Source organism: Mesoplodon densirostris, chromosome 11 (assembly GCF_025265405.1).
Source record: "Mesoplodon densirostris isolate mMesDen1 chromosome 11, mMesDen1 primary haplotype, whole genome shotgun sequence".
NCBI classification, from domain to species: Eukaryota; Metazoa; Chordata; class Mammalia; order Artiodactyla; family Ziphiidae; genus Mesoplodon; species Mesoplodon densirostris.
In genome coordinates this window covers 76,655,732-76,670,435 of record NC_082671.1, presented here as the reverse complement: position 1 = coordinate 76,670,435, position 14,704 = coordinate 76,655,732, and positions in this window count along the sequence as shown.

Here is a 14,704-nt window from a genome sequence, read left to right as displayed (position 1 = left end):
CCTGTTCTGTTCTCCACTGTAGTATCAGTTTATGTGGACATATGTCCCCATCCTTTTCTCTATTTGAGTGCTAGACTATCCCCTCCAGGAAACCTTCCTTGAACTGTTAAGAATCCTACTGTCTACCAGGTTAAGACTGAAATCTCAGCCTGCCTTGGAAGGCCTCTACTCATTTGACCCCATCTTACCTGTCTCATCTTCCCTCTAACTTCTTCCTCACTTAAGCTGACTCCTCCAGAAAGGTAGCTCCTTTCACTCTATGTACCCTTTCTACCTTCCAAACTATCTTCCTCAGCACCCACACCCACCTTTTTATTATCACACTCATTAAGTTTGTTAGCACATTCATTTATTTTAACCAATGCACCTCCACCAAATGGAATGTTCAACTCCTCCTTCCTGCTAATCCAAATCTTTACATTTTCTTCAAGGCTGCCATTAAGAGTTGCTTCTTCCTTGAAGCCTTCCCTGACTAAACCTAGTCTTTTCCAGAATTCCTGGAGCTTCCTGTCTGACCACAAGATTTAGCACTTGATTATTTCTTATAATTATAAATGTATAGATCTTACTATCTCATTGTAAGATCTGAGTCTATTACAGTACCTTGCCCACTGCAATTTGGGACTTAAAACCTATTGCTTTGCTGATTAACTTATTAAAGAACTCAACAAATGAGAACAACAACAACAACAAAAGAAAGATGACCGGCAACAGCTCGCAGAGCTACGTGATTCTATATTCACATCCAGCAGAAATAGAGTCTGTGTCTCAGCATTTCTAGCAAAAGTCCTAAGGTTCCCTCTGATTGGACTGGCTTAGATCATATGCCCATTTCTGAAGCAATCATGATGGGAAGAAAGAATGCCACCTGCTATTTGGCCCAAGCCAGAGTCCATCCTTGGCGCTAGGGGGAATGTCAGCCTCACCCAGACCACATGGCTGGAGAATTTGGGGTACTGTAGGTAAGGGAAATGAGGGATGGTGGGGGGGGCAGTCCTTAAACATCCATTACAGCCCTCACTTTACACATGAAACAACAGAAACTAGAGAGGTTACATGACTCACTCAGAATCACACAGTGAGCTGAGTGGGGGAAGGAGCAGCTAGATCCCAAGCCCACTGCCCTAAAGAGCCTTGTTGCTTCCTCTCAAACTCACTTCCAGCCAAAACCTTACAACTGTCATTGTGCCTTTTCATAGTTACAAAGTCTCTGGGAGAAAAGATGGAAACCCTCTCCAGGCATGTAGGGGAAAGTAAATTACCTGCAGGGGTACTCCATTCCTGGAGCAGGCCTCAACAATTTTCGAGAACAAGCAACAAAAAAAGAAAAGTTCCAAGAACCCAGTGCATAAACCAATCCCATCATCTCAGCCAGACAGAGCAATACAGGATGCCGGGCAGGGGAACAAAGGAGAAAGTCCCTCCCGGGCCCTGGGGCTGCCCCCAGATTTGAGGGGGAAGGCTGGGGGCCAGGACGCCTTTCCTCTGCTCCAGTCCTCCACTAGGCTATTTGCATTTCATTGTGGTCCTGGATGATTTAAGGAGCCCAGTGAAAGCCCTTGGATGTGGTTAGGACATTCATGCTCCAGTGATAAATAATGTGACCAATGTGTATGGCCTAGAGTCATTGCATTATCAAAGGGCTCCTTGGAAACTGGGGAAAAGGCAGGGCTTTTTTCCTACTTCTGCTGGTTTGTTTTTGTTTTTTTTTTTTTTTAAGCTGCTGGATGAATTGATTTCTTGTCCCTTTCCAAGTGCTTCATACCATCCCGGGAACTGACGCTCTCCCCGTCCTTGGCCTCAGATCTTTTCAATACTGTGGTTCCACCAGATGAACGGTCAGAGATGAGAGAAAAGGGTGAAGGACGCTGGGCCCTTTGCCCATCTTTCTCCCTCTGCCGCCCTCTCCAGACATATTTGTTTTCCCCCAATGAAATCTCCTGGTTGACTTCAAAGGCAGCTCTGCATCCAGAAGAGATAACACTGGTGGGGAATGGGGGAGGAAGGAGGATCGTTGAGAAGAAGTGGGATCTCTGGACAGAGAGGGATGGGGGGCAGAGGGAAGATGGGCTGTTGTCTGAGTGAACTTGTCCGTGAGGCAGACACTCCCAGGTGGGGTGGGGGGCAGGGGGCGGCAGGAGGAATGACAGTAAGAAGTCAAAGGTCTGGGCTTGTCTTTGCTGGCAGAGAAGTCAGGTTTGGACAGATCCGAAGGAAATGACTACTGGTCATTTCTGGAATAGCTTTTTCAGTTTTCCCCCATTTCTGCCATGATGGTTGAGAGCTTGGGACTTGGAGTCTGGGTTCAGATGTCAGCTCTGCCACATTCTAAGTCTGCTCAGTCAGGCAAGTCTCTTCACCTCTAGAAGCCTCCACCTTCCCAACTCATCCCTTAGAGGAGAGGGTTGCCCTTCCCCGTCCACTGCAGTCAACGCCAACCAACAGCATTGGAAAGAGCCACCCAAGCATTTTTCTGCCCGAGGCCAGAAGGGGTCACCACTGGGACCGAGCATTTCATCCTCCTCTGTACAAGCAGGGAGAGCTCTGTGCCTCGCTACAAGGCCTGGAGGTTTCCAAGTCCCAAGTTGTTGAGGGGCTGGGGTCGCAGGAATTAGAGGGGGCAATCTGCCAAGGGAAAGAAGTATTGTAAGATACACTCTCACATGGATGAGGAAAGAGAGAGCCCGAAGATCAGAGCAGTGGCTTTCTGGTGCTATATTTGAATTGTCACTAGCCCTTCTCCATCACCATGAGCCAGATGAAAAGAAGGAGTCGGCCTAGAGGTAGGGTCCCAAGCGTGCTCACTCAGCAACAGCAGAGGAGTAGACCATCGGCTCCCCAGGTACCAGTGGGGACCTGAGACAACATCCGTAGAGGGAGGAGACCCCTTTAGAGAGAACACAGGCCAAGGTCTATTTCCCTGGCCATCATCCCGCCCCACCCCCTAGAGTTAGAGATAGTTCTATGGTCAGAGAGAAGGTTACTATTTACCAGGATCAGAGATCATCATCATCCTTCTCTCTTAGAGTTGTTAGGATCCAACAGGATAATGTATGTGTAGGGCACTTAGTGAAAGACAGGGAGTACATACACAAGAAATGGTAGCTCTCGTTAGCATTTCGAAAGCATTCTATTTGTGTTATTTAGATGGTAAGTTCCATCAGAACCTCTTCTTTTCAAGATGGAAAAATCAGAATGGAAGTCAGATTTCAAATGTTTCCCTCCCTTCTCTTGCATGGTGGCTTTTTGGGCGCTGAGGCTGATAATGTTTTCTTTTCTGCTAGCCCATCATCACAGAACTTGGCTTTCTGACAACGTGAAAGCCAGGACAACCAATGAGGCCTCGATGGACGGAGGAGCCTGTAACTCAAAGGGTCATTTTTTCCACTTGTCTTTCAAGAGCAGCGATGGTTGCTTTCCGGAGCCACAGAGACTCCATCTGTGTCAGACCTTCCAAGAGAATGATTTACAGGCATCTCTTTAATGGTACCTGGAATGCTTTGCAGATTCAGTATTGTCCAAATCACATCCTGGTTTCTTTCTGCCATTTGTCATACACCTGGACCCTTTGTGCCCCCCTGCCAAGTTGTCATCGTGTGGTTACTCGGCAATTGCCAACTGGTTTTTCATATCAGCCCAAGAAAAACATCATTAGGAAGGGTGAGCCTGTGGCCAAATCCATTGCTTAATGGTCTGCAAAGCCAAACAGAAAATAATTGGAGGTATCTGAGCTGAAGGCCTTCCCGTTAGCAAGGAAAGTGAAACTTGACTCTTTTAAACAGGAAAAATGGTAGATTTGCCATTGCAATTGCTTATAGAAATGTACCGTTTCTCCTCTGGTCTTCCCTCAAAGATGCTGTAGAAAGGAAGACCATTTTCTGTGCAAGGTAAAGCAATCATATTCTCGGTTTGCATTAAAACTCTTGTCCCCTAGAGAGCAACTTCTTTGGTAACTGGCTCTATTTCTTCATAACGAGTTCAAAGTTATGCAGAAGGCAGTTCAATGTCCTCTCCCTTAGGGCTGCTCTTTTCCCACATCCTACCACACTACCTTTCCTTATGTAATACTCACTCATTTTCCCATCACCACCTCACTCCTACCTACATATCCCCCCACCCCTAGCTTCACTGTCATAAAATACCATGGACACATAAGCAGAGAAACCAAGTTACCTACAAGGGTAAAATTCAGGCTGGCGTCAAACATCTCAACAGCGTAAGACAGAGATCATAAATTCCAAGGAAACAAAGGGTGACCCAAGAATTTTACATACAAGGATGTTGTCCTTCAAATTCAAAAGCAACAGCCAAATGGAACATACCAAAAAAGGGGGAAAAAATAGAGAATATAGCTTAATGTGCCCTTTGAAAATAATAAAAAAAGAATTGTTTATCAAATCCAGCCAACCAAAAGATGAATCAAAATAAAGAACTCTGAAAAAGAAAAATCAGATTTTAAAATGTTTTTAAAAGTGCCGGTGGTGAAAATGAGTACATCAAAATATAAAGCTATAGCTATCAAGCCACAATAATTGCAGTTTAAAAATAAAATATAAAAATTATCATATAACAAAGAGGAGACAGAGGATAAGTGAAGTGTAAGAATTCTAATTTCTGAGGTTGCCATAATAGGGACTTACAGATTTGTCTGCATTTAAAGCACATGTTCAAAAAATATAGTAACCCCAAGCTGTTAGTTTTTTATCATCTTTATGTTTTGCCTTTGGTAGGCTCTTTCAGAAACGTATTACTAGTTGTAAATAAATGTTTATATGAGGTTTTGGTAATTCTCTCAGTTTCCTTACTTCTACGAAATAGCAGATTATTTAACTTAATACTTTTTTTGTTTTTGAAGGCACACATAGAATACTCCTATTCATTTCTATTTATTCTTTATCCATATAGAAGACAGAGGGAGAAAGGATGGAATTATGATCACAGATATTGAAGGTGGTCATTTCTGAGTAGTGAGATTGGACATCATCTTTAGTTTGCTTCTTTGCATTTTTCTATGTTGTGTGACTTGCTTTAATCATTATCATGTATCATTTTACAAAACCAATATTATTGAAGAAAACTAAAGTGCTGGATTTAGACAAAAAAAAAAAATGGTTAGTGCCTTCTCCCACCTTCTCAGACCCCTCTCTGACAGGCTGGAGTGGGCTCTAGGGAATGACCGTGACTGTCAAGCTGAGGGATGTTCTCTCTGTGCATTGTCTCTGGAACTATTTTCTATCTGCACCAGAGGTGGATTTCCTAGCAAGTCAACTCAACTTCCCTCTTGGAAGCACCAATAGGATCTGGGAAAATTAATGTCTAGTGTTGTAAATTGCAGGAAACTGGCGTGAAGGTAAACATCCCTTCAAAGATGGGGGAAGTGGAATGGCTGATGCTGGGACCCCCGCCTTCTGAGTCAGCCATCTAGGGAATAAGGCAAAAATAGTGGCAAATACTTTTCAACCCACTGGATCAAATTCTTTATTCCTGACATACTCGAGAACTTTAAGAAAAAGAAAGTTTCTAGAGGAAGTCGACAAAAGTGGGAAAAAAACTTGTTTCAGTCAAAATTCAATGATACTAGAGGTTTTGGGGCCTCACTGTATTTGGGGCTCAGTAGAATGGGGCAGGTGGAGGAGGCTTTGCCCCTGCTGCTAGGATGACCACCTATGTGTCACAGGTACCCAGATGTTCTGGACAATGGGCAAGGCAGACATTCAGGAAGGGCAATCAGAGCAGCCACACAAGAATTTATGAGTGCCCCCAACATGAGGGAAACAACTATTTTTGTATGCATTCACTAAGCACTTTGTATTATTAAATCCCATGTATCTTCATGACATTCTTATGAGGTCAGCGCTACTATCTCCACTTTATACACAAAGAAACTGATTGCTTTGACAATTTAAGTAAATAGCTCAAGGTCACACACTAATACTGGTGGCCCCAGGATTTAAAAATAGGTTAATGGTGAGCTGCTCAAACCTGACAGCTTTCCTAAAGGAGACAGGAGCTTGAGTCCAGCAAAATCAGCTGAGTCAGAGAGAAACAGAATGGTGTCTCAGGTCCAATGAGACAAGAGTTGAATCGGGCAACTGAGGCCCAGAATCTAGAGTTCTGAAAGGCAGCAGAGACAGCCACAGCAGGCAGGGTGTGGGCCCTAATCCTCGGCCAAATCTCCATTTATACAGCCTAATGGGTCAGGGAGAGATGCCCTGTTCTTCGCCAAGGCACTGTAACCAGAGAGCAACATCGGCGATCTACACCTGGGCCCAGCCCTGAAGAGGCAGAGACCAAGGTGCTGAGAGGCCTCTTGGACCTTCTGGAGGTCCAGCCTGTCTTAACACATACCTGTCTTAAATTAGGCTTCATACCAACAGCATAAGATTAAGGTGGCCGGATGCTTGCATTAGAACAAGGCTGGGTCATGAAGTCCAGACTGGTGTGCCCGGTCTCCACAAGGAATTGCAGCTCTCAAAGTCACATTATCCAAAGATGTTCTCTGTCTGTTTGCAGTAGCTGCTGTGATTTCTTAAGCATCTTTGTCCCCATGACACCAGCTGGTGTGGAGGATATCAGCACTCAGCCTGGAGAAGAGAAGTCCTGCTGGGACCTAGATCCTTCCTCCTGCTGGTGGAACATCCTTACTTCCAGGCCACTGCGTATTATATTGCCATGGAAGCTGTGCACCGCCCAACTCCAGGGGGAGCCATTCACACAGACTACAGTGGGAACGATGCCCCTTGCAGCTGTGCCGTGCGCTGGCCCCGACTTCTTGCTATAACTTCCGCAAAGCCAACTCCCATTCATCCTTCAAGCCTCAGCTCAAGTGTTCCCTCTCTGAACTCCCACTAAGCAATTAAAATAATAGTAACAGTAATGATAAGTAGCATTTACCTTGGCATCTAGGTACCTGCCAAGCATCGGACTAAGCACTTCACATGCATCATCACTTGACAAGGTTACCATTATCATCCGCATTTTTATAAATGACAAAACTGAGGCTTTGAAAGCTGAAGTTACCTGCCCAAAGTTCCAGAGCAACTAAGTAACCAAGCTGGGATTCAAAAGAAGGCAGGCTAACTCTAGAGCTCCAGCACTCCTTTCCCCACTGCACCAGCCAAGCCCTCGTTTGCACCAATACCTGGAGCCTACCCCTCTCATAGCACCTGTAATACCCTGATGGCACCCACTCGTTTGCAATTTTTGTCCTCCAGTAGCCTGTGAGCTCCTTGAGAGGAAGGCTCCTGTCGTATTCATTCTTATATCCCCTGGGTGTCTATTAAAGAGTTGGAACTCAATAAACCGTTTGTTGAAAGCGTGCATGCAGATGTGGCTGACGGCCACTTGGTGTGGACCGTTTCTACTCCACTTCTACTCTGGGCTCGGCCGCTTGGTTTACCTGGACACGAAGCACAGGATCTGATTCACACGAGATCAAGTGGATCACAGCCTCTTCTCTCCTCGGCTTTCTGCCTGTGCACCCAACAGACACTTCAGGCCTCTCAGGAGGATTGGGAAGGAGCTTCTACCTGTCCTTCCACCTTGCATTTCCGCCTCCCAACGTGATGTGTCGAATTAGGGAGACTGAGGAAAGCTCGGAGCACGTGTCCTTCATTCCCTTCCACTTCTCGACGTTTTCAGAGCAGCTGTCCCCACCCAGCACCCACCCCCAACACACACATCCTCTGCCTCTGCGTCTGGTGAGCCGAGTACAACCACAGGAGAAAACCTGCAGTTCTCTGCCTGCTTTGAACACCTGGGTAAGATTCACCCATAGATGAATCCAGACGTCTAGACTTCAGAAAACTGATTTCGCCTACAGGTCCCATCCAGCCTTATTAGTAATAAAGTTGATGAATGGATGCCTACTATTCAGTTGCTTCCAAGTCTACTGTGGGCGGGAGTCGCAATTCAGAAACTCCAAGAGTTTCCCCCCAACAATAACTTGCCCAAAGTCAAAGAGCTAGGAAGGAAAGTCATGTAGACATGAGATCTGAATCCAAAGTCTGAGCTTTTAACCACTGCTCTACATTGCCGAGAAGGATGAAGCTGAGGCCCAAGGAGGTGAGGCAGGAGTCATGTCATGAAGGGTCTTCTGTAATGTGAAGTTTAGGTTTTATCCCAAGGGCTATAGGAAGCTACACACGTTTCAAGCCAGGAGAGGAAACATTACCTCTGCAACAACCCTGCACCAGACCCCCACGGTTAAGACTTTGTGTTAGAGTTTTCTTCCCGAAGAAGTGTCTGAGAAAACAATACTGTTACTGCCTTTGAAAGCTACTCTTGACATGTGAGGCTGAGGAATGGGAGGGTTTATTATTGTTGTTTGTTCTTAAAGGAGAAACATATCCCAGCAAGTGGACTGTTTTGTCTTCAACTTCCTCATTCTTGAGAAGTTAGGCAGGTCAAAGCAGCAGCTCAGGAACATGTGTGGTCCACCTTGGCCTCTCAAATGAATCCAATTCCATTTCACCACCAATTAGTTATTTGACCTTGGCAAGTTACTTTGTCTCTCGGTGACTCGGTCTCCTTACTGGTAAAATGGGGATAAAAGCAGTATCCACTTTCAAGACATGTTAGGAAGAATAATGACCCCCACGGATGACCACATGCTAATCCCCAGACCTGTGAGTATATTGTTATGTGGCAAAAGGGAATTAACTTTTCAGGTGGAATTAACTTTGCTAATCAGTTGACCTTAAGATAGGGAAATGATGCTGGATTATCCAGTGGGCCCAATGTCATCACAAGGGTCCTTAAAAGTGGAAGAGGGAGGGCTTCCCTGGTGGCGCAGTGGTTGAGAGTCCGCCTGCCGATTCAGGGGACACGAGTTCGTGCCCCGGTCTGGGAAGATCCCACATGCCGTGGAGTGGCTGGGCCCGCGAGCCATGGCCGCTGAGCCTGCGTGTCCGGAGCCTGTGCTCCGCAACGGGAGAGGCCACGACAGTGAGAGGCCCGCATACCACAAAAAAAAAAAAAAAAAAAGTGGAAGAGGGAGACAGAAAAGTAGAGTCAGAGACAGAGATGACTGACTACAGAGGAATGGTCAGAGAGATGCAACACTGCTGGCTTTGAAGAGAGAAGAAGGGGCCATGAGCCAAGGGTGCCCTCTAGAAGCTGGACAGGCAAGGGAATGGACTCTCCTCTAGAGCCTCTAGAAAGCAATGCAGCCCTGCCTGCACCTTTTTTTTAACTTATAAACAATAGAAATTTATTTCTCACAATTCTGGAGGCTGAAAGTCTGAGATCAGGGTGCCAGCATGGTCAGGTGAAGGCTTTCTTCTGAGTTGCAGACTTTTCTGTGGTATCTTCACATGGTGGAAGGGGTGAGGGAGCACTGTGGGGCCTTTTGTCAAAAGGGCACAAATTCCAATTATGAGTGTTCCACCCTCATGACCTAATCACCTCTCAAAGACCCCACCTCTTAATACCATTGCTTTGGACATTAGGTTTTCAACATATAAATTTTGGAGGGTCATGAACATTCAGACCATACTAGCAAGTTTTCAGGATCTTCTCTTTTTCGTGGGTCTTCTGAAATTACAATAAAATATCTTACTTTTGATCTGTTTTTAATCCATCGTATATGGAATTTGTCTAATTCAAGAAAGACAAATTTTAGGTTATAAAGAAGCTACTGTGTATTTTTTTCATGAGTGACTTAATTCTTTAAAATCATTAATTTCTGATTATCTAATCGATACATGCTCAATATGCTCCTTGATTTTAATGAGACCCTTGCTGGACTTCTGACCTACAGAGCTGTAAGAGAATACTTGTGTTGTTTTACACTACTAAGTTGTGATTTGTTACAGCGGCCAAAGAAAATGAATACACAAGGGTTAATAAATATAAAGTGCTTAAAATAGTGCTGGGCATTAGATAAGAGTTCAATAATCTCTCCTTATTTTATGGTGGTGATGAATTTGGTGAATATCACTTCTTTTATTATCAGTTCCACCACTTCTGTTCATTTTTACATCAAGTCACATCACTCAAAGCTACATCTCTTCCACTGACACCATGCTGAACTTTAGAGATTCAAAATGAAAAAGAATACTCTCTGGCCCCAACTCTCTGGCTGGCCCCAGGGAGTTCACAGTCTACAGGGAGAGCCGCCCTTGCAAACAAGTCATTTTTTATACAAGGTGGCAAGTTCTAACAGAAGAAAAATCTAAGAGCCTTGCTTTCTTGTGCTCCTGCTTCGTCTTTCCACAGAACTGCTGTTAAGGAAGATGTGTTGGCTAAGTGAGGATAAATCCTACCTGGCTTTCTCAAAATGTGAAGCAAAAGAAAATACCTGTGGTTTTCCGATGTGATGAATGTTTGTGTTTCATGGGGATTCGGTACTGTGTAGGAGAGCTGGAGCTCTCCCACCACCAGAACTCAGAGCTGAAATGGAAGCAATAAAAGAAATGTCCACATATTGTGGTATGGGGAAGTCGTTCTGGCTTATACGTGAGCTAACTTGAATTTGATGCTAACTAGAACAGCCTGTTTGTGGCTTATCAAACATACATTGTACATCTGCTTTAATTATTAAAGAAAAGAGCGCATTGACCAGAAGTTAAGAATGTGCATGTTAAAAATAAAGATTAAATGCCTCCCTTCCTGGGACACCAAGGCTGGTACTCCTCAATGCTAAGACTCCCTTCCCAGGCGCCATGGCCATACTGACTCACTGTGTACATGAAGGAATGTATCCCTGAATTGTCTGATGTTCTTTGTTCTGACAAGACATAAAACTGCTGAAAACCATGCTTCTCTGGAGCAGTTCCTCCGAGTTATCTGAGAGGCTGTCTCCCGGGCTACAGTCCTCAGTTTGGCTCAAATAAAACTCTCTTTTATTCCTATTATAGATTGTTTACTGATGATTTTCACTGACATTATCTTCAAGGAAAACTTTAAACTTTTTCCAACAAGTACATTTAGGAAGGTCAGGAAAGATTAAGAATGAACAAAATGGGTCAGGAGCCAGAAGACTTGCATGGGACACTTTGTTTCAATTATTTATTTTTAAGCACTGTTGCACCATTTCCTCCCCCAAATGAGGTATAATAAATAAGTAAAAATAGAACCTAGTGCAGGTTGTGCGCTCACAATGGTGTGGGCCGAAAATGTTCATAAGGAAAATAGATCAGGTTGGACTGGAATAGGCTTCATGGTGTCTTGAGCCACCTTGTCTAAGTGCACACATGGTTATATACCATACACACATCCCTCACATACAGACACATACACACTATGACCCTTGGTCCCCTCCTACATCTCTGATGTTTACAGCCTTGGGGGTGGGGGAGAAAAAAGCAAGCCAAGAGTGAAGAATGCCCGACAGCAATTAGTGTTCATTCATTCATCCAACCAACACTCATTAAGCATCTACTTGGCATGTCAGGTACTGCTTAGGTGCTAGAGACAGACAGACAAACAAGACACAGTGCCTACCTCCATGTAGCAGGAGGGGCAAACAAGAAAGTTGGCGATCACAACACCAAGAGTCTGAGGCAAAAATAGCAGTGGGCACAGGTACAATACCACAAGAGCTCAGGATGAAAATGCAAAACAATATGAAGGGGTCAGAAAAGTTCCCCAAGATGTTGAGCTTGGCCTGCCCTTGAAGGATGAGAGTTTTTGGATAACGAGTAGTCAGCCAGACCACAAGGAAAGGAGCCTGTGATGAGAACTAGGGGCCAGTCCCCTTCCCTTCCCCCACCTCTATGACCTTCTCCCAGAACCCCCTTCATTAGCTCACACTTTCTCATAATAATGTCATAGACCACATCACACACCACTGACCCAGCTCATAAACGTAGTGCAAGTGCAGCCTGCAGAGCATGAGCAGATAAAGCACCACCCACAAGAGTACATGACGCTCATGGATGCACGTGGCTGGGAGACAGAGGAAAGCGATCCATCTGATGATGAGTCCTAGCTCTACCGCCTTCTAGCTGTGCAAACTTGTGCAAATTGTTTTGCCCTCTTAGTCTCAGTTTCCTCATCTTTTCTGAGAGATATTTTAAGTCTTTCAGTTGAGTTCCTAGAAAGGATTGCACAGGTCAGGATAATCAGTGGGGTAAAGAATATAAGAAACAGGAGCAAATTTACACTGGAGAAGGGGCTGTTAGGAAGACAAAGAATGAAGAGGCCCCAAAAGATGAGAAGAAGGAGGAAAGAGTCAGGAGTCACGTGGTTTGGGTTTTAGCAGAGGTTTGGGCAGAGAAGCAAGAGCAAGTATTGAAGGAAAAAATAGGGGTTGGGGACAGCTGTGAAGTTCGGGAGATAGTGAAAGTGATGGAAATGTTAAAAATGGATTTTAAGAAATATTGCTGAGGTTTATGAGTTGGATGTCCTCTAATATTTTTCAAGAGATGCCAGTAGAGATTTCAGCTTTTAAGAAATATTGGCTGCTAAACTGTGTTTCGTTGATTGTGATACCACGCAGAAACCAGGCAATGGGGCCCCTGGTTATCTCTGGGTAACATATGTTTGGAGAATTAATACCTGAATGAACAATGCTCAGTCTGTCTAGTGCAGAGTAAGACTTAGTTTATGTGAACAACTGATGTTTTTTTCCAAACTGTCAGACAATATTTAAGAACTCAGTCTCTGGAGTCCAATTTCCTGTGTTCCAGCACTTACTAGCTGGGTAACTCAGGCAAGTTACTTAACTTTTCTGAACCTCTATGTCATCATTTTTAAGGGGACAATAACATTATCTACTAGATAGGGCTAGCGTGCTGATTATATGAGTTAATCCATGCAAAGCTCTGAGGACAGGCCCTGATACATAGTAAGCACTAAATAAATGCTCATTTTTATCATTTGGTTGTATGATAAAATGATGTATTGTTGTCATCATTATTCTACCACAATCTACACACACACAGGGCTCTATAAGCTTGAGTTTCTTGCTCACGGGCCAAGCCAGAACTTTGACCCCTATGCCAATACTGACCATCCTTCTAGGCCTAGCTCAAACCTCATTTCGTTCTAAGTCCCTTAGCAGTATTTTCTAAACTATTTACTGGGATATGACCTTCTCTGTCAGATATTATTCATCTTGCTTCTCCAACGATTAAGAACACAAGAATCATACATTTTGGGGGTTCCTCTCTGTAGCCCCAAACCGCCCAGATGAGCACACACTGGGTTTGGAATGTTCTTCGGTTGAGTGGACCAGACAGGAGTTGGGTGAATCATTTTCGAGACATTTAGCTTTCCTGTTAAGATACTTCCTACTGACCTTCAGCTCACCCTCATCTATCCTATTGTCAAACTCAAGAAACGACAAGACTCTGTCATCCAGAAAGTTCTAAAAGACAATGACAATGAGTGTTATGTCCTCACCCACTGCACCTGTCTCATCATAAACATCCTTAGCTTAATAAACATTAGGTAGCCTTTTCTGTGTCTTTCAGAGCATCACAGACAGTGTGATGCCTTAGAGTTAGGAAGTAGAAAACGTGTCATTGAGTTCCCTTCTACAGTCTCCTGGCTGTGATCATGGGCCAGCCAGGTACCATCTCTGAGCTTTACTTTTCTCAACCATAAAATGGGAAGAATGAAATAGCTGCCACCTAGTCTTGTTGCTCGGATTAAAAGATAGAACATTTGGGACAGTTCTTTGAAATGCTAACTATACCAGTTTAGGTATTGTTCCTAGTCTCAAATTTAAGAATCCACCAGAGAGAGGGTGCCTTACAGAAGAGGCCCAGGCCATTGACCTTCCAGCCTGAGTTCAACCTAATTAACATTCACCCAGAGAGCTTCTGAGACTGAAGAAATGAAAGGGACAGAGGATGCGGGGAATGGGGTGGGAAAGGAACAGTTGGTGATGAAGAAAGAAAACGCTAATCTTTTGCTAATACCAAGGGCCCCAGCTTAAGAACATACAAGTCAACAGTGAAGCGTGGTGACCCGGGACCAGCTGGGGGACCTCTCAAACAAAAGCAGTTAACAATGCTGCTTTCGGCTCTGCGGCAATCCAGGGCCAGCTCGGGGCTGAGGCTGCTGAAAGGGAGCTGGGGTCCTGCTTGGAGACACAGCCTCACAGTCAAATGTCAACCCATCCATACCAAAGTGAGCAGAAAGGAGTCTAATACTTAGGGCCTTTGTTTCTTTGTTTTTCATTAATTAGTCTTTGTTCACCCATCTGAGCTGGAAAGAAATCTCTTCTGCAATCCTTTCAAAATCCAACTCCCACACATGTACCCACATTAGTGAAAACAGAATAAAATTTGTGGTTTGGGCTCACTGCCTTGGCCACATGGTCAAATAGGACTTTGAAAGGCTCTTTCTTTTTTTTTTTCCAAGTGTTTATTGAGTAACTGCTATTCATTCAACAAACGTGTAAAGAGTGCCTACTGCACTCCTGGCCCTGTGCTTGGTGTTAAGAGACACAAAGATGAATAAAACCCAAACTGGGGACTCAATAAACGCAGTAAGGGAGGTCGGAGATCAGCGCCAGATAACGTAGTGTCTGGTAGAAAGTGCTAGCTGCCGGAAGAGACATCCGGATGGCATACTCCAGGATACTCCAAGGAGGAAAGAACGCTTCTCTTGGGCAGGATCAGGGAATGCTCTATTTCATGGTGCCGTTTGAGTGCTGAGCCCTCCGTAGGTGCATTTCCCCACGTGTTTATCACAGTAAAATAATAGCCAACTGGTTTAGAAAGAACGTCCATTGGGTGTACCCAGCACTGCT